The 20,954-nt window shown below is 38.7% G+C and overlaps 1 protein-coding gene across 1 annotated transcript in view; it reads right to left on the bottom strand.

The window, feature by feature from the left end:
- tbc1d30 (TBC1 domain family, member 30) overlaps positions 1 to 20,954 on the bottom strand; it is a 104,270-nt gene that overhangs the window by 61,671 nt on the left and 21,645 nt on the right. The gene's annotated exons all lie outside the window — the stretch shown is intronic.

The raw sequence follows: 20,954 nt of genomic DNA, 5'->3' as shown, positions 1-20,954 counted from the left end.
ACAGGAACAGATAAGGAAAATGAGTATCTGTCCTCCTTACATTCCAAAGTCAAGGTTAGCACACAGTACTTGCAGACAACCAAAAGACCACAATTGGAAGAAGAACACTAGCTGTTTTGTAATATGACTATGAAAATAAAGAAGTAACACTTAAATACGGATATATGTAAATATCTGCCTCCGACACCATCCATCCATCATGGTGTTGTACGTACCTGCCAGTCTTCCTACTTTAAAAAAAAAAAGTGCTGGTCTTTCTTTTACTAAATAGTGCCGACAAATGTAATATAAAAGTAGCCAGAATGTGAGTTTTTATTATGATACAACTTGTAATTATTCACTTTAATATCATTTACTTCTTCTTTTACTTTGTATCGTAAGGTAGAGATGATCTGATTGCAGTAGATTACCATTAGTGGATAATAACAATCATAATCATACATAATTATTATTATATTGTTGTTAGTGCATCAAGCATTCCCATGTCTTTAAAAACAAGGTGTCTTGAACCTGAACCAAGGTCCTCTGTATGCACTACAATTATGTGCTATGAGATGCAAAAGTGAAACTTAAACATAACTTTGGGGGCAACATATTTTTGTCAAATTTTTCACCTCATTCTGGTGACTGTGAGCTTTGATGACGCTGTGAGGCTTTACATTTGAGCAAGAGGCTGTGTGGACATTTGATTAAAACAACCCGACAGAAAAACTCATTTTATCTGAACTTTTATGACATCTTCATTTATAACTAAGGCAGAAACGACGCGTCGACGTAGTCGACGTCATTGGTTACGTAAATACGTCGACGCCGTTTTTGTGCGTCGGCGCGTCGCATATTTACGTCACACTACTGTCATGGCGTAGCGCAAAGCAGACGATGCGAGCGAGGGGAAAAAAGCACGCCAAAAGTCGTCAAAAGTGTCGGAGTATTTCAATAAACGGCCTAATAATGTTGTTGTATGCACACTGTGTCGAGCGGAAATGGCCTATCATAGCAGCACAACGGCTATGAACGAACATTTGAAAAGAAAACCCCCGACAGCGTTCTTGCCATCACCATCAACTAGTCAATCGTCCGCGTGCGTATACGTTGTCATTATTACACAAAAACATGAATGTGTCATTTGTATCTGCGTTGTAAATTCATAAACTAAAGCACCGTTTCGCTCTGAGAGGCGCGTTTGGCGTGCCTGTTCAGTGTTTACAAAGACGCGCTCCTCTTTAACGCTGTGGAGAGGCGGCGGCGGCGAGCGAGCGGCGAGGCGGGGCGCGCCGGGAGCGACGCCGCAAGAGACAGGGGACGACGAGCGAGCGAGGAAGAGGAGCTGAAAAGCGAGGAAAGAAAGAGAAAAGAGTTGGAAGAGAAAAGACTTTGTGTAAAATGAAAAGATTGTAAACCTGGCAAAGCCGTCTGGCGTTCAGTCTGTCGGTCCTGAAAGAACCCCACGGCACAAGACGTGTCACAAACGCTAACGTTAATTAGTTGTGCAAATACCTTTTACAACATTAACAGTTACATATACTATGTACAAACCAACAATTAACTTTCACTTTAATCATACTATCATTGTTGTGTTATTAAGCAAAATAAGCAATACTTTTACTTTTGTTGAAATGTTTACACTGTACACTTTTTTGTATTGGATGTTTAGCTTTATTTTTGCACATTTTAGCAAATAAGCAATACTTTTACTTTTGTTGAAATGTTTACACTTGTTACAGAATATTTCCGTTTTGCACTTTTTTGTATTGGATGTTTATCTTTATTTTTGCACATTTTAAAGCAAAATAAGCAATACTTTTACTTTTTAAATGCTTATAGTATTCCAGAATATTAAGATTTGCCCTGGATGTTTACTTTTATATTTGCACATTAAAAAGCAAACAAGCTACTTTTAATTTTGTTAAATGTTAAAAGTTTTAAATGTTTACATTGTTACAGAATATTTTGTCATGTTGTTGTCAATGTTGACTGAGTGGCCATACTTTTTTTTTTGTAAATAAAAGCCATGCCTTTTGAAAAAACTGGCCTACATTTATTTTTTCCTCTTCATTTTAAATAAAAAAAATAATCGGTAAAAGGAAAAATAATCTATAGATTAATCGAAAAAAATAATCTATAGATTAACCGATTAATCGAAAAAATAATCTATAGATTAATCGATAGAAAAATAATCGTTAGCTGCAGCCCTATTTATAACTAACAGATTTAAAAGGAAGAAAACACATCTTCAACTTCTTACAAAATCCCACACTAATACCACACTTTTTCTGAAGCAATTTTTTCCATAAGTGAAGTGAATTACAGTGTGGTATTTTTCGGACTACAAGTGGCAGTTTTTTTCATAGTTTGGCCGGGGGTGCGACTTATACTCAGGAGCGACTTATGTGTGAAATTGTTAACACATTAGCGTAAAATATCAAATAATATTATTGATGTCATTCACGTAAGAGACTAGACGTATAAGATTTCATGGGATTTAGCGATTAGATTGTTTGGTAAACGTATAGCATGTTCTATATGTTATAGTTATTTGAATGACTCTTACCATAATATGTTACGTTAACATACCAGTTGGTTATTTACAGAGGTGGGTAGAGTAGCCAGAAATTGTACTCAAGTAAGAGTACTGTTACTTTAGAGATTTATTACTCAAGTAAAAGTAATGAGTAGTCACCCAAATATTTACTTGAGTAAAAGTAAAAAGTATGTTGTGAAAAAACTACTCAAGTACTGAGTAACTGATGAGTAACATACACACACATATCATTCATATATATATATATATATATATATATATATATATATATATATATATATATATATATATATATATATATATATATATATATATATATATATATATATATATATATATATATATATATATATATATATTTATTTAGTTTGCCGTTTTTGTTTACATGTTAAAGGTGTTTTAATGAATATACATGCATGTTTAACACATATAGATTCCTTTCTTTCATGAAGACAAGAATATAAGTTGGTGTATTACCTGATTCTGATGACTTGCATTGATTGTAATCAGACAGTAGTGATGATAACGTCCACGTTTTCAAATGGAGGAGAAAAAAAGTTCCTCCTTTCTGTCTAATACCACATGAAAGTGGTTGGTTTTTGGCATCTTATTTGTCCAGCTTCCATATTCGTTTTCACACACTTTACAAGAAATACATTGGCGGCAAATTCCGTAGCTTGCTAGCTTGTTTGCGCTGGCTTTCGGAGACTCTTATTTTGTAAGTGCAGGCGCGATGGAGCGGCACTTTTATTGTGAAGACAGGAACTGTGCAGTCAGTCTTTAGGCTTTTGACGGGATGTACGGTTGAAATAAAAAAGGGTCTTTTTTTCCTTCACACTTTTGATTGATTGATTGGAACTTGTATTAGTAGATTGCACAGTACAGTACATATTCCGTACAATTGACCACTAAATGGTAACACTCGAATAAGTTTTTCAACTTGTTTAAGTCAGGTCATGTGACCGCCTGGCTCTGTTTGATTGGTCCAACGTCACCAGTGACTGCATCTGATTGGTGGAACGGAGTCAAACGTCACCAGTAAGGCAGGCACTATGAAGGTCTGTCTGACAGACCAAAACAAAGAAAGCGTGCATTAACAGATCGATAAAAATTAGTAGCGAGTAGCGAGCTGAATGTAGATAAAAGTAGCGGAGTAAAAGTAGCGTTTCTTCTCTATAAATATACTCAAGTAAAAGTAAAAGTATGTTGCATTAAAACTACTCTTAGAAGTACAATTTATCCCAAAAGTTACTCAAGTAGATGTAACGGAGTAAATGTAGCGCGTTACTACCCACCTCTGCTTATATGTTTTTTCCCTTCTTTATTATGCATTTTCGACCGGTGTGACTTATACTCCGGAGCGACTTATACTCCGAAAAATACGGTACTCATATAGTAGTACATGTCAGGCTTGTCCCTGACAGTTTGACTGTGTTTTAGTTTTCCCTCTGCGTTTGTCTTAGTTTTCTGTCAGCGCTTTTATTTTGTCTTCATTTCCTGATTGTCTCCCTGAGTGCTGCTTCCCCTCAGCTGTGGCTGATTGGCACCTGGCCACACCTGCTGTCAATCAACCAGCTTCTATTTAAACCTGCCTTCCCCTCCAGTCAGTGCTGGATTATTGTCATTGTCATTGTCGCTAATACTTGTTGTCATTCCTACTTGTCGATGCCAGTGTAGCTGTAAGCTATTTATTGTACATGTTTGTAGCTTGCTGTCTTTTTGTTCCTCGTCTTCCAGTTCCTGTTTTCCTGGCATCCTGTTTCCTAGTGATGGGTTGATGAGGCGTCATGAAGCGTTTCGACACATTGCAAAACTGTATTGATACTGTGTCGATACTGTGTCACTAAATACTGACATCTGCTGGACATTAAAAATCCCTACAGGCAACCTATGGACCGACTCAACTGACACTGATTTGATGCCCTAGTACAGGGGTCACCAACCTTTTTGAAACCAAAAACTACTTCTTGGGTACTGATTAATGCCAAGGGCTACCAGTTTGATACACACTTAAATAAATAAATATATTGTCATTTGTAAGTTACACGTAAGTGTGATTTAAACAAGAATAGCTAAATAAATACATTTATATATATAAAAAAATGGGTATTTCTGTCTGTCATTCCGTCATACATTTTTTTTTCCTTTTACGGAAGGTTTTTTGTAGAGAATAAATGATGAAAAAAACACTTAATTGAACGGTTTAAAAGAGGAGAAAACACGAAAAAATTTAAAATAAAATTTTGAAACATAGTTTATCTTCAATTTTGACTCTTTAAAATTCAAAATTCAACCGACAAAAAGAAGAGAAAAACTAGCTTATTTGAATCTTTTTGAAAAAAATTAAAAAAAGAATTTTTGGAACATCATTAGTCATTTTTCCTGATTAAGATACATTTTAGAATTTTGATGACATGTTTTAAATTGGTTAAAATCCAATCTGCACTTTGTTAGAATATTTAACAAATTGGACCAAGCTATATTTCTAACAAAGACAAATCAGTATTTCTTCTAGATTTTCCAGAACAAAAATTTTCAAAGAAATTCAAAATACTTTGAAATAAGATTTAAATTTGATTCTACAGATTTTCTAGATTTGCCAGAATAATTTTTATGAATTTTAATCATAGTAAGTTTGAAGAAATATTTCACAAATATTCTTCGTCGAAAAAACAGAAACTAAAATTATTATTCTTTACAATAAAAACAAATTTTTTTTTTACTTGAACATTGATTTAAATTGTCAGGAAAGAAGAGGAAGAAATTTAAAAGGTAAAAAGGTATATTTGTTTAAAAATCCTAAAATCATTTTTAAGGTTGTATTTTTTCCACTAAAATTGTATTTCTAAAAGTAATAAGAAGCAAAGTAAAAAATAAATGAATTTATTTAAACAAGTGAAGACCCATCCATCCATCCAGTTTCTACCGCTTATTCCAAGTGAAGACCAAGTCTTTAAAATATTTTCTTGGATTTTCAAATTCTATTTGAGTTTTGTCTCTTTTAGAATTAAAAATGTGGAGCAAAGCGAGACCAGCTTGCTAGTAAATAAATACAATTTAAAAAATAGAGGCAGCTCACTGGTAAGTGCTGCTCTTTGAGCTATTTTTAGAACAGGCCAGCGGGCGACTGATCTGGTCCTTACGGGCTACCTGGTGACCGCGGGCACCGCGTTGGTGACCCCTGCCCTAGTATATACAATAATATAAACCATCATTTAGGATTATTTCATATCTTCATTTAAATAAACAAGTCTATTCAGGTGTACTGGAGAGGAGGCTACGCCGGATAGTCGAACCTCGGATTCAGGAGGAACAGTGTGGTTTTCATCCTGGTCGTGGACTTGTGGACCAGCTCTATACTCTCGGCAGGGTCCTTGAGGGTGCATGGGAGTTTGCCCAACCAGTCTACATGTGCTTTGTGGACTTGGAGAAGGCATTCGACCGTGTCCCTCGGGAAGTCCTGTGGGGAGTGCTCAGAGAGTATGGGGTTTCGGACTGTCTGATTGTGGCAGTCCGCTCCCTGTATGATCAGTGTCAGAGCTTGGTTCGCATTGCCGGCAGTAAGTCGGACACGTTTCCGGTGAGGGTTGGACTCCGCCAAGGCTGCCCTTTGTCACCGATTCTGTTCATAACTTTTATGGACAGAATTTCTAGGCGCAGTCAAGGCGTTGAGGGGATTCGGTTTGGTGGCTGCAGGATTAGGTCTCTGCTTTTTGCAGATGATGTGGTCCTGATGGCTTCATCTGGCCAGGATCTTCAGCTCTCGCTGGATCGGTTCGCAGCTGAGTGTGAAGCGACTGGGATGAGAATCAGCACCTCCAAGTCCGAGTCCATGGTTCTCACCCGGAAAAGGGTGGAGTGTCATCTCCGGGTTGGGGAGGAGATCTTGCCCCAAGTGGAGGAGTTCAAGTACCTCAGAGTCTTGTTCACAAGTGAGGGAAGAGTGGATCGTGAGATCGACAGGCGGATCGGTGCGGCGTCTTCAGTAATGCGGACGCTGTATCGATCCGTTGTGGTGAAGAAGGAGCTGAGCCGGAAGGCAAAGCTCTCAATTTACCGGTCGATCTACGTTCCCATCCTCACCTATGGTCATGAGCTTTGGGTTATGACCGAAAGGACAAGATCACGGGTACAAGCGGCCGAAATGAGTTTCCTCCGCCGGGTGGCGGGTCTCTCCCTTAGAGATAGGGTGAGAAGCTCTGTCATCCGGGGAGAGCTCAAAGTAAAGCCGCTGCTCCTCCACATGGAGAGGAGCCAGATGAGGTGGTTCGGGCATCTAGTCAGGATGCCACCCGAGCGCCTCCCTAGGGAGGTGTTTAGGGCACGTCCGACCGGTAGGAGGCCACGAGGAAGACCCAGGACACGTTGGGAAGACTATGTCTCCCGGCTGGCCTGGGAACGCCTCGGGATCCCCCGGGAGGAGCTGGACGAAGTGGCTGGGGAGAGGGAAGTCTGGGCTTCCCTGCTTAGGCTGCTGCCCCCGCGACCCGACCTCGGATAAGCGGAAGAAGATGGATGGATGGATGGATGGCATTTAAATAAAAACATTTTTTTATCTTTTTTAGATACAGTCAATAAATGTGAACATGTATCATAACATGGAAATCTAAGAGAACGTGTTGTGGATGATTGTGGACTGGGAATCTTTTTAATTTTATTTTTTTACACATTTTTATAAAAAAAAAAAAAAAAAGTTTTTCCGACGTATTACATTTTAGACGATTTCTCTTCTTAGTTATTATTTCTCCGGCTGTAGAAAAGACACGCTCACAGGGCACAGAGGAGGCGACACAGTTGGCGTATCGGTCACGTGACCAAAACAGCTCATGATCGGTCACGTGACTTTCTAAAACCGACACAGGGTTTTGCTCTATGAGCTCGACGCATGCGCCGATGCATCGGTGTTGCCGGACACATCACTACTGTTTCCTGTTCCTAGTTCGTGTTTTTTCCTTTATTTTATGAACATTAAATCATGTTTTCCCGCACAATGCCTTCCACCTTCTCTGCATCTTGGGGTTCATCACCTACAAACTCTGACAGTACACTTGTTATTAGTGAGAATATACTTATTTTAAAGGCCTACTGAAATGATTTTTTTTTAATTTAAACGGGGATAGCAGATCCATTCTATGTGTCATACTTGATCATTTCGCGATATTGCCATATTTTTGCTGAAAGGATTTAGTAGAGAACATCGACGATAAAGTTCGCAACTTTTGGTCACTGATAAAAAAAAAGCCTTGCCTGTAGCGGAAGTAGCGTGATGTCACAAGTTGAAAGTCTCCTCACATTGTTTACACCAGCAGCGAGAGCGATTGGGACCGAGAAAGCGACGATTACCCCATTCATTTGAGCCAGGATGAAAGATTTGTGGATGAGGAACGTGAGAGTGAAGGACTAGAGTGCAGTGCAGGACACATCTTTTTTCGCTCTGACCGTAACTTAGGTACAAGGGCTCATTGGATTCCACACTCTCTCCTTTTTCTATTGTGGATCACGGATTTGTATTTCAAACCACCTCGGATACTACAGGTAAAAGCCAGTAAATTAGAATATTTTGAAAAACTTGATTTATTTCAGTAATTGCATTCAAAAGGTGTAACTTGTACATTATATTTATTCATTGCACACAGACTGATGCATTCAAATGTTTATTTCATTTAATTTTGATGATTTGAAGTGGCAACAAATGAAAATCCAAAATTCCGTGTGTCACAAAATTAGAATATTACTTAAGGCTAATACAAAAAAGGGATTTTTAGAAATGTTGGCCAACTGAAAAGTATGAAAATGAAAAATATGAGCATGTACAATACTCAATACTTGGTTGGAGCTCCTTTTGCCTCAATTACTGCGTTAATGCGGCGTGGCATGGAGTCCATGAGTTTCTGGCACTGCTCAGGTGTTATGAGAGCCCAGGTTGCTCTGATAGTGGCCTTCAACTCTTCTGCGTTTTTGGGTCTGGCATTCTGCATCTTCCTTTTCACAATACCCCACAGATTTTCTATGGGGCTAAGGTCAGGGGAGTTGGCGGGCCAATTTAGAACAGAAATACCATGGTCCGTAAACCAGGCACGGGTAGATTTTGCGCTGTGTGCAGGCGCCAAGTCCTGTTGGAACTTGAAATCTCCATCTCCATAGAGCAGGTCAGCAGCAGGAAGCATGAAGTGCTCTAAAACTTGCTGGTAGACGGCTGCGTTGACCCTGGATCTCAGGAAACAGAGTGGACCGACACCAGCAGATGACATGGCACCCCAAACCATCACTGATGGTGGAAACTTTACACTAGACTTCAGGCAACGTGGATCCTGTGCCTCTCCTGTCTTCCTCCAGACTCTGGGACCTCGATTTCCAAAGGAAATGCAAAATTTGCATGGTTGGGTGATGGTTTGGGGTGCCATGTCATCTGCTGGTGTCGGTCCACTCTGTTTCCTGAGATCTAGGGTCAACGCAGCCGTCTACCAGCAAGTTTTAGAGCACTTCATGCTTCCTGCTGCTGACCTGCTCTATAGAGATGGAGATTTCAAGTTCCAACAGGACTTGGCGCCTGCACACAGTGCAAAATCTACCCGTGCCTGGTTTACGGACCATGGTATTTCTGTTCTAAATTGGCCCGCCAACTCCCCTGACCTTAGCCCCATAGAAAATCTGTGGGGTATTGTGAAAAGGAAGATGCAGAATGCCAGACCCAAAAACCCAGAAGAGTTGAAGGCCACTATCAGAGCAACCTGGGCTCTCATAACACCTGAGCAGTGCCAGAAACTCATCGACTCCATGCCACGCCGCATTAACGCAGTAATTGAGGCAAAAGGAGCTCCAACCAAGTATTGAGTATTGTACATGCTCATATTTTTCATTTTCGTACTTTTCAGTTGGCCAACATTTCTAAAAATCCCTTTTTTGTATTAGCCTTAAGTAATATTCTAATTTTGTGACACACGGAATTTTGGATTTTCATTTGTTGCCACTTCAAATCATCAAAATTAAATGAAATAAACATTTGAATGCATCAGTCTGTGTGCAATGAATAAATATAATGTACAAGTTACACCTTTTGAATGCAATTACTGAAATAAATCAAGTTTTTCAAAATATTCTAATTTACTGGCTTTTACCTGTATATCCTCTTGAAAATGAGAGTCGAGAACGCGAAATGGACATTCACAGTGACCTTTATCTCCACGACAATACATCGGCGAAGCACTTTAGCTACGGAGCTAACGTGATAGCATCGGGCTTAACTGCAGATAGAAACAAAAGAATTAAACCCCTGACTGGAAGGATAGACAGAAAATCAACAAACCATGGACCTGTAACTACACGGTTAATGATGTACCGCCTGAAAAGGCTTAGCAATGCTGTTGCTAACGACGCCATTGAATCTAACTTAGCTACGGACCTCGACAGAGCTATGATAAAAACATTAGCTCTCCACCTACGCCAACCCTCATCTGCTCATCAACACCGAAGGTCACCTGCGTTCCAGCGATCGACGGAGCGACGAAGGACTTCACCCGATCATCGATGCGGTCGGCGGCTAGCGTCGGATAGCGCGTCTGCTATCCAAGTCAAAGTCCTCCTGGTTGTGTTGCTGTAGCCAGACGCTAATACACCGATCGCATCTACAGCTTTCTTCTTTGCAGTCTCCATTGTTCATTGAACAAATTGCAAAAGATTCACCAACACAGATGTCCAGAATACTGTGGAATTTTGCGATGTAAACAGAGCTGTTTGTATTGGATACAATGGTGTCCCAATACTTCCGTTCAACCATCGACGTCACGCGCATACGTCATCATACGACGTATGGGACGGCGTGGCGCAGTGTGTGAATGTGTGTGTGAATGGGTAAATGTGGAAGTAGTGTCAAAGCGCTTTGAGTACCTTGAAGGTAGAAAAGCGCTATACAAGTACAACCCATTTATCATTTATACCTAGACGTTTTCAACCGGAAGTTTCCCGGGAAATTTAAAATTGCACTTTATAAGTTAACCCGGCCGTATTGGCATGAAAATCATTTTTAACCTTGAAAATAAATTTTACCTTGAAAATTTTTTTTACTTAGAAATTTTTTTTTTACCTTGAAAATCATTTTTTACCTTGAAAATCATTTTTAACCTTGAAAAAAAATTTTACCTTGAAATTTTTTTTTTACCTTGAAAATCATTTTTTACCTTGAAAATCATTTTTTACCTTGAAAATCATTTTTTACCTTGAAAATCTTTTTTTACCTTGAAAATCATTTTTAACCTTGAAAATCATTTTTTACCTTGAAAAAAAATTTTTTCCTTGAAATTATTTTTTTACCTTGAAAATCATTTTTTACCTTGAAAATCATTTTTAACCTTGAAAAAATATTTTACCTTGAAAATTTTTTTTACCTAGAAAATCATTTTTTACCTTGAAAATCATTTTTAACCTTGAAAAAAAAAATTTACCTTGAAAAATTATTTTACCTTGAAAATCATTTTTAACCTTGAAAAAATATTTTACCTTGAAAAATTTTTTTACCTAAAAATTTTTTTTACCTAGAAAATCATTTTTTACCTTGAAAATCATTTTTAACTTTAAAAAAAAAAATTTACCTTGAAAAATTCTTTTTACCTTGAAAATATTTTTTACCTTGAAAATCATATTTTACCTTGAAAATATTTTTTTTCCTTGAAAATATTTTTTTACCTTGAAAATCATTTTTTACCTTGAAAATATTTTTTTACCTTGAAAATCATTTTTTACCTTGAAAATCATTTTTAACCTTGAAAAAATATTTTACCTTGAAAATTTTTTTTACCTAAAATTTTTTTTTTACCTAGAAAATCATTTTTTACCTTGAAAATCATTTTTAACCTTGAAAAAAAAAATTTACCTTGAAAAATTCTTTTTACCTTGAAAATCATTTTTTACCTTGAAAATCATTTTTTAACTTGAAAAAAAAAATTTACCTAGAACATTTTTTTTTACCTTGAAAATTTTTTTTTACCTTGAAAATCATTTTTAACCTTGAAAAAAAATTTTACCTTGAAATTTTTTTTTACTTTCAAATTTTTTTTTTACCTTGAAAATCATGTTTGTGTTGCAATGTTAAGATTTCATCATATATATAAACTATCAGACTGCGTGGTCGGTAGTAGCGGCTTTCAGTAGGCCTTTAAGGTATTTTTGGGTTCATTGAGGTTAGCTAATTTGACTTGTTTTGGAAAGTCTTGACAAGCCACATTTTCTTGTTCTATTGGCAGATAATTTTGCTTAGTTCAAATAAAATACCCCTCATTTTTGTATTTTTTTTCCCTTGTTTTTGAACATTGACTTTTTGCAGTGCATGCATGGACTGAAGACAATACACACTAACACCTCACTTTTTCTGAAGCAATTTTTCCATAAGAAATAATGTACATTTGACATGTACTTAATTGTATTTCTGTACTGAATATGTCAAAAACTCAATAAATGTCCGCCCTGAGATCGGTAGGCTGTGAGTTCAAACCCCGGCCGAGTCATACCAAAGATTATAAAAATGGGAGCATTACCTCCCTGCTTGGCACTCAGCATCAAGGCTTGGAATTGGGGGTTAAATCACCAAAAATGTTTCCTGACCGCGACCACCGCTGCTGCCCACTGCTCCCCTCACCTCCCAGGGGGTGATCAAGAGTGATAAGAGATGAATTTCGCCACACCTAGTGTGTGTGTGACAATCTTTAACTTTAACTTAAAAAAAGAAATAATGTATCATTTTCCAAAATACCCCAAATCATGAAAACAAAACACATTTTATAGAAGAACTAGAAAAAGTAGGTCCTACCTCCCAATGGTAGACAATCTTGAATCCAGATGCTGATCCAGATCATGTTTTTCTTATCATATTTCTTTCATTCCCTGAAAGTTCCATTAGAATCCGGCCATAACTTTGTTGGAAAGTAACCAACAAAGCTCAGTGAATACATACTGTAACCTCCTGGCTGAGGTCATTAGTGAAAGGAAAAATGAAATAGTTTGTTTTGTACGTCTGTGGCGTCCAAACGGGCTGCAAGAGAGTTCACTCTGGGCATGTTGCTTCTGTAGTGGAATGAAATAACCTGCTAGAGTGAACCCTCTGCTGTGTGTGATAATGGGATATTTTTAAGTGTTCTTTCTTAATCCATAGTCATGTTTATGGCAGCTAGTGTTTTTCCATGTAGTGTGTCTTCTCGTGACCTCCTTGCTTTTATCTGATGTCCGCTCGTAAACTCTTTGTTTTTGTCTTAAGGGCTCCTGTTTGTCGGCTCACAGAGCCGTTTTGGCCAGCTCCTTATCTGTTTTGAAGGAGCAGCTGCATTTCTTTCTGACTCTTTGTCATGTCTGTGTAATCATGTTTTGTTTTAAGTCATGTTTTGTTTAGTTATATGACTCTTTGGTTTCTGTCTTTTCACTCCCTTGTCTTGTTTCCATGATTACCCCATTAGTTTCACCTGTTCCACGTTTGGACTCATTGTGCACTCTTGATTGTCACCATAGCAACCCATTAGTTTTCACCTGTCACGTCACGCACCTGTTTCACGTTTTGAGTCACGCACCTGTTTTCGTTAATCATGTCTGTAGTATTTAAGTTCAGTGTTTTTCAGTTTGTCTTGCTGACGACCTCACCACATTTATGCTCTGTCCATGCCTGATACTTCTTTCCATGTCAATTCCTCAAGCAACTATTTCTGTCCAAGCCAAGTAAGTTTTTGTTCCATGTTTATAGTCTTTTTGGTTTCATAGTTTGTTCTCCGCCATTGTGCGTGTTTTTTGTTTGTACTTTTTTGCTATAGTCTTTTGGTTTCGTAGTTTATTCTCCGCCTCTGTGATCGCTTTTTGTTTATTCCTTTTTTTTGATAAATATAAATAAATCATGTACCTTCATTCCCGTTTCGCCCGTGCCAACTTTCCGTTGTATCCCGGAAAAGCAAACACCCAAGATCAAGTCATGACACTCTTTTTGTTTGAATTTAGACCTTTTCTCGGCGATGCTATGATTGCGTCGTAAGGGCTGGTCTCCTAAAGCTTCAGTAAAACTCGGCCGAGTACTATTCTGTCTCTGTGGTCCTTTTTACTCAACATATATGTTAGGGATGTTCCGATCCAGGTTTTTGCACTTCCGATCCGATATTGTTTTTGCACTTCCGATCCGATACCGATACTGACCGATACCGATACTGGCCTATCCGAGCATGTATTAAAGTTTAAAGTTATTTAGCCTACATAGTTGTCAGAATCATGTTGAAAAGGGTTTTAGTACTCTTGATAACAACTAGCCAGCTGAATTAGGGGAGTTTGAATAATACACAATGGTTGGTAACAAGAAACTGACCTGTTTATTCAAGGATGAACACAAAATAGACAAAATTATACATGACAAACAGATATGGCCTTTTTTTAATATTGCAATATTTCAAGGCCATATTGCGATACACAATATATACCGTATTTTCCGCACTATTAGCCGCACCTAAAAACCACAAATTTACTCAAAAGCTGACAGTGCGGCTTATAACCCGGTGCGCTTTATATATGGATTAATATTAAGATTCATTTTCATAAAGTTTCGGTCTCGCAACTACGGTAAACAGCCGCCATCTTTTTTCCCCGTAGAAGAGGAAGTGCTTCTTCTTCTACGCAAGCAACCGCCAAGGTAAGCACCCGCCCCCATAGAACAGGAAGCGCTTCTTCTTCTACTGTAAGCAACCACCCGCCCGCGTAGAAGAAGAAGAAGGGCGCGGATATTACGTTTCATTTCCTTTGTGTGTTTACATCTGTAAAGACCACAAAATGGCTCCTACTAAGTGACAGGTTTCCGGTTCATGAAAAGACGCAATCTCTCCATCCGCACACGGACTACTATTTCACAGCAACTGCCTAAAGACTTTCAAGAAAAGCTGGCTACTTTCCGTGCATATTGTAAAAACAAGATAGCTGAAAAAAAGATCCGGCCAGAGAACATTATCAACATGGACGAGGTTCCACTGACTTTTGATATTCCTGTGAACCGCACTGTGGATACAACGGGAGCACGTACGGTGAATATTCGCACCACAGGGAATGAGAAGTCATCCTTCACTGTGGTTCTAGCTTGCCATGCTAATGGCCAGAAACTTCCACCCATGGTGATATTCAAAAGGAAGACCTTGCCAAAAGAGACCTTTCCAGCCGGCGTCATCATAAAAGCTAACTCGAAGGGATGGATGGATGAAGAAAAGATGAGCGAGTGGTTAAGGTAAGTTTACGCGAAGAGGCCGGGTGGCTTTTTTCACGCAGCTCCGTCCATGTTGATATACGACTCCATGCGCGCCCACATCACGCTGGTTTTTAATATATTATTAAAGTTTGACTGACCTATCTGACTGTTTTTTTGACATTCCTTTAGCGCAGTTAGATGCGGCTTATAACACGGGGCGGCTTATAGGTGGACAAAGTTTTGAAATATGCCGTTCATTGAAGGCGCGGCTTATAACCCAGGGCGCCTTATGGTGCGGAAAATACGGTATGTGGATATTTTGCCTTAGCCTTGAATGAACACTTGATGCATATAATCACAGCAGTATGATGATTCTATGTGTTTTGATTGATTGATTGAGACTTTTATTAGTAGGTTGCACAGTGAAGTACATATTCCGTACAATTGACCACTAAATGGTAACACCCCAATAAGTTTTTACACTTGTTTAAGTCGGGGTCCACTTAAATTGATTCATGATACAGATATATACTATCAGATATATACTATCATCATAATACAGTCATCACACAAGATAATCACATTGAATTATTTACATTATTTATAATCCAGGGTGTGGAGGGTAAGTGTCAAAAAGACAGCCAAAAGAGTTTGATATGAGAATAAATCTAAAGTTAAAATATAGGGTAGAAATGCACCCATTTGCAGGAAATGTAGTCTTGATTTTCAACATTTTCTTTCAAGGCTTGCATGTCTACATTAAAACATTCTTCTTCATACTGCATTAATATATGCTGCTTTTAAACTTTCATGCAGAGAAGGAAATCACAACTAAAAAAAATCACAAATTTTTTCATACGGTGTTGATGTGGAAATTTTTGCCTCGGCATTTTGATGGTGTGGACGTGTGGCACCGAATGGAGATAAGCGTCTCGACAGACGTTATAATATTTGAACAATGATGACGAAAACTGTTTTCTCTGTCGTGTCCGTGTGTCGAAAATTGTTATGCGCTTATTTTTAGGGCCCGCATGGCCCATTGCATAAGGACTCCCAAAGGGAGTCCTTATGCAATGGGCCATAAGGACCTATTGAATTTGTAAGGTTTTATTATTTATTTATTCTTTATTCTTCCGCCGCCACTTTAAACTGTAGTTTGACCCACTTAACATGCTTCAAAACTCACCATATTTGACCCACACATCAGGACCTGCGAAAATTGCCTTTTTTTAAAAAAAACCCGAACCACAAAACTCAGAATTGCGCTCTAGCGCCCCCTACGAAAAAAACAAACTAGACTGCCTGTAACTCCCACTAGGAAGGTCGGAGAGACAAAAAACAAAAACCTTTATGTAGGTGTGACTTAGACCTAGATTTCATAATAGTATATTCTCGGGCAAAAATCAACAGGAAGTTGGCCATTCCCCCTTCAAGACAAAAAGTACTAAAAACAGTCACTTTTGACTCTTTCAGCTGTAATTTGACCCCCTTAACATGCTTCAAAACTCACCGAACTGAACACACACATCAGGACTGGCAAAAATTGTGATCTAATAAAAAACCTAACCCCAAATCTCAAAATTGTGCTCTAGCGCAATTTTTTAATGAAACGCACAAAAAACTGCTCCTCGGATGAAAAAACTGACAAAACTGCCTGTAACTCTCCCTGGGAAGGTCGGAGAGACATGAAACAAAAACCTCTATGTAGGTCTCACTTAGACCTACATTTCATAAATTGACAACCCCCAGCAAAAATCAACAGGAAGTTTGCTATTCCCCCTTCAAAACAACTTTTTTGTAAAAACCGGTCACCTTCCTTCAAAAACTATCTCCTCCGAGCGCGTTTGTCGTTTCGGCTTCAAACTAACACAGGAGAGAGATTAAACCCTTGTGTATAAAATAACAGAACAGAGTTTTAATACCTGCTCCGGTTTTTATTTTATGACCCTTCAAAGACCCTCTGCGCTGATGCTGCTGCGCTGCTGTTTTTTTTAAGATGGCTGCTTAAAAGCAGGAAGCACCAACGTGCCCACACAATGCAGACAAGGTAGGTACACTAGACTAAAGTCTTGGGACACTTCAGACTAAAAGTAGACAAAAGTATTGGGACACTTAGGACTAGCACCTGCCAAATACGCGGGCCCGACCAATGCTGCTTGCAGCTTTAATTTTATTTGATTTTGTGCGTGGCATAGATTTGCCGTGCGCAGAGGACGCTTGAGCAGGCGCGCACCTTAGCGGCTGCGCTAGCATCACAGCTAACGTTAGCCATGCTGCTACCGCTCTGCTCGGGGAGGACGTATACGTATGTGACGTATGACGTGACAGTATGTGACGTGTGTAAGAAGGTGCACTTGCTGTCTGTGAGAGGGAGAAACAGGAAAGAGTGGGAAGAGCCTGTCGTGTAATGCCAGCAGCTAAAAGCAGCTGCGTGAGAATCCACAGACCTGTGCATGTGTTGAAGGTGTGCTGGAAAATGCGGAACGGAAATTAGGGAGCAGCAGAAAAGTGGAATGTATTATTTAAATCGGTGCGTTGGAAAACACGGACCGGAGTTTTTTTTTTAAACTGGATCTGGATCGGCATTTTCCCATGCCTTGCCGATACGCAATTTTTGGCAAATATCGGCGGCCGATCGGATCGGGACATCCCTAATATATGTCATCCGAAAGAACTTGGGAGTGACCAGTGTGTTTTATTCCCTGGTCGCTCGCAACATGTGTCGCTCTGTTTGTCTCTGTAGGTGGAGGCGGGGCCACAAAGACAAATGTAGCATTACAATGTAAAGATAAAGTTGCATTCACGATCCGGATCGCTCTCCAAATCAAATGTCTTTTTCCATATTCCAGTTCTGACATTTCCTGAAAGTTGATCAAAATCCGCCCATAACTGGTGTCTAACCAAAACACTATGGGACATGACATAACCTCCTGGTATGGTCAAAAATGATGAACATTTACATCACTCTTAATTTATTGAACACCCTCGTTAGTAAAGACGGTGATGAGCACAGAGGGATTCATTCAATGCAATAGTGTTTCTCACCTTCTTTATCAATGTGCTAACACTCTTTCCTTGGTCCCAAGGTAGATTATTTTGCAGTCTATAATCCATAAAAACAAACAAGAACTGGTTTTCAATTCTCATCACTAAATTACACAATAAGTTTCAGCCAAATTATAGCCTTTGTAACCTGTTTGCTTACTGACTACTAAAGGAAGTTGTTCACTATTTTACTGCTATCTTACTGACTACTACAAGAGAAGTTGTCTAGTATGTTCACTATTTTACTACTATCTTACTGACTACTAAAGGAAGTTGTCTAGTATGTTCACTATTTTACTACTATCTTACTGACTACTACAAGAGAAGTTGTCTAGTATGTTCACTATTTTACTACTATCTTACTGACTACTACAAGAGAAGTTGTCTAGTATGTTCACTATTTTACTACTATCTTACTGACTACTACAAGAGAAGTTGTCTAGTATGTTCACTATTTTACTACTATCTTACTGACTACTACAAGAGAAGTTGTCTAGTATGTTCACTATTTTACTACTATCTTACTGACTACTACAAGAGAAGTTGTCTAGTATGTTCACTATTTTACTACTATCTTACTGACTACTACAAGAGAAGTTGTCTAGTATGTTCACTATTTTATGAGGTTTCATTTCAGTGTTCTAAAATTCTTATTTGTTTTGCAATAAGAAACACATGTTTAATGTATCATAACATTTTCTGTTAAAATAAAGCAAATATTTGACTTTTATTTTGAAAAGCATCGAAATACATCTTGGTACCGATACTAAAATATCACGAATACAATGATTTGCAAATCCTTTTCAACTTATACTCAATTGACTAGACTGCAAAGACAAGATATTTAACGTTCCAACTGGTAAACTTTGTTATTTTTTTGCAAATATTAGCTCATTTGGTATTTGATGCCTGCAACAGGTTACAAAAAAGCTGGCACAAGTGGCAAAAAAGACTGAGAGAGTTGAGGAATGCTCATCAAACACTTATTTGGAACATCCCACAGGTGAACGGGCTAATTGGGAACAGGTGGGTGCCATGATTGGGTATAAAAGTAGATTCCATGAAATGCTCAGTCATTCACAAACAAGGATGGGGCGAGGGTCACCACTTTGTCAACAAATGCCTGAGCAAATTGTTGAACAGTTTAAGAACAACATTTCTCAACGAGCTATTGCAAGGAATTTAGGGATTTCACCATCTACGCTCTGTAATATCATCAAAGGATTTAGAGAATCTGGAGAAATCACTGCACGTAAGCCATGATATTACGGACCTTCGATCCCTCAGGCGGTACTGCATTGAAAAGTGACATCAGTGTAAGGCTGAAACGACGCGTCGACGTAGTCGACGTCATCGGTTACGTAAATACGTCGACGCCGTTTTTGTGCGTCGGCGCGTCGCATATTTACGTCACACTACTGTCATGGCGGAGCGCAAAGCAGACGATGCGAGCGAGGGGAAAAAAGCACGCCAAAAGTCGTCAAAAGTGTGGGAGTATTTCAATTGTATGCACACTGTGTCGAGCGGAAATGGCCTATCATAGCAGCACAACGGCTATGAACGAACATTTGAAAAGAAAACCCCCGACAGCGTTCTTGCCATCACCATCAACAAGTCAATCGTCCGCGTGCGTATACGTTGTCATCATTACACAAAAACATGAATGTGTCATTTGTATCTGCGTTGTAAATTCATAAACTAAAGCACCGTTTGCTCTGAGAGGCGCGTTTGGCGTGCCTGTTCAGTGTTTACAAAGACGCGCTCCTCTTTAACGCTGTGGAGAGGCGGCGGCGGCGAGCGAGCGGCGAGGCGGGGCGCGCCGGGAGCGACGCCGCAAAAGACAGGGGACGACGAGCGAGCGAGGAAGAGGAGCTGAAAAGCGAGGAAAGAAAGAGAAAAGAGTTGGAAGAGAAAAGACTTTGTGTAAAATGAAAAGATTGTAAACCTGGCAAAGCCGTCTGGCGTTCAGTCTGTCGGTCCTGAAAGAACCCCACGGCACAAGACGTGTCACAAACGCTAACGTTAATTAGTTGTGCAAATACCTTTTACAACATTAACAGTTACATATACTATGTACAAACCAACAATTAACTTTCACTTTAATCATACTATCATTGTTGTGTTATTAAGCAAAATAAGCAATACTTTTACTTTTGTTGAAATGTTTACACTGTACACTTTTTTGTATTGGATGTTTAGCTTTATTTTTGCACATTTTAGCAAATTAGCAATACTTTTACTTTTGTTGAAATGTTTACACTTGTTACAGAATATTTCCGTTTTGCACTTTTTTGTATTGGATGTTTATCTTTATTTTTGCACATTTTAAAGCAAAATAAGCAATACTTTTACTTTTTAAATGCTTATACTATTCCAGAATATTAAGATTTGCACTGGATGTTTACTTTTATATTTGCACATTAAAAAGCAAATAAGCTACTTTTAATTTTGTTAAATGTTAAAAGTTTTAAATGTTTACATTGTTACAGAATATTTTGTCATGTTGTTGTCAATGTTGACTGAGTGGCCATACTTTTTTTTTTGTAAATAAAAGCCATGCCTTTTGAAAAAACTGGCCTACATTTATTTTTTCCTCTTCATTTTAAATACAAAAAATAATCGGTAAAAGGAAAAATAATCTATAGATTAATCGAAAAAATAATCTATAGATTAACCGATTAATCGAAAAAATAATAATCTATAGAAAAATAATCGTTAGCTGCAGCCCTACATCAGTGTGTAAAGGAAATCACCACATGGACTCAGGAACACTTCAGAAACCCACTGTCAGTAACTACAGTTGGTCGCTACATCTGTAAGTGCAAGTTAAAGCTCTCCTATGCAAAGCGAAACCCATTTATCAACAACACCCAGAATCGCTTCGCTGGGCCCGAGCTCATCTAAGATGGACTGATGCAAAGTGGAAAAGTGGACGAGTCCACATTTCAAATTGTGGACGTCGTGTCCTCTGGACCAAAGAGGAAAAGAACCATTCGGATTGTTATAGGCGCAAAGTGTAAAAGGCAGCATGTGTGATGGTATGGGGGTGTATTAGTGCCCAAGACATGGGTAACTTACACATCTGTGAAGGCACCATTAATGCTGAAAGGTACATACAGCTTTTGGAGCAACATATGTTGCCATCCGAGCAACGTTATCATGGACGCCCCTGCT

The sequence above is a fragment of the Nerophis lumbriciformis genome, linkage group LG25, assembly GCF_033978685.3.
Source record: "Nerophis lumbriciformis linkage group LG25, RoL_Nlum_v2.1, whole genome shotgun sequence".
Taxonomy (NCBI): domain Eukaryota; kingdom Metazoa; phylum Chordata; class Actinopteri; order Syngnathiformes; family Syngnathidae; genus Nerophis; species Nerophis lumbriciformis.
This window is presented reverse-complemented; position numbering and strand designations above follow the sequence as displayed.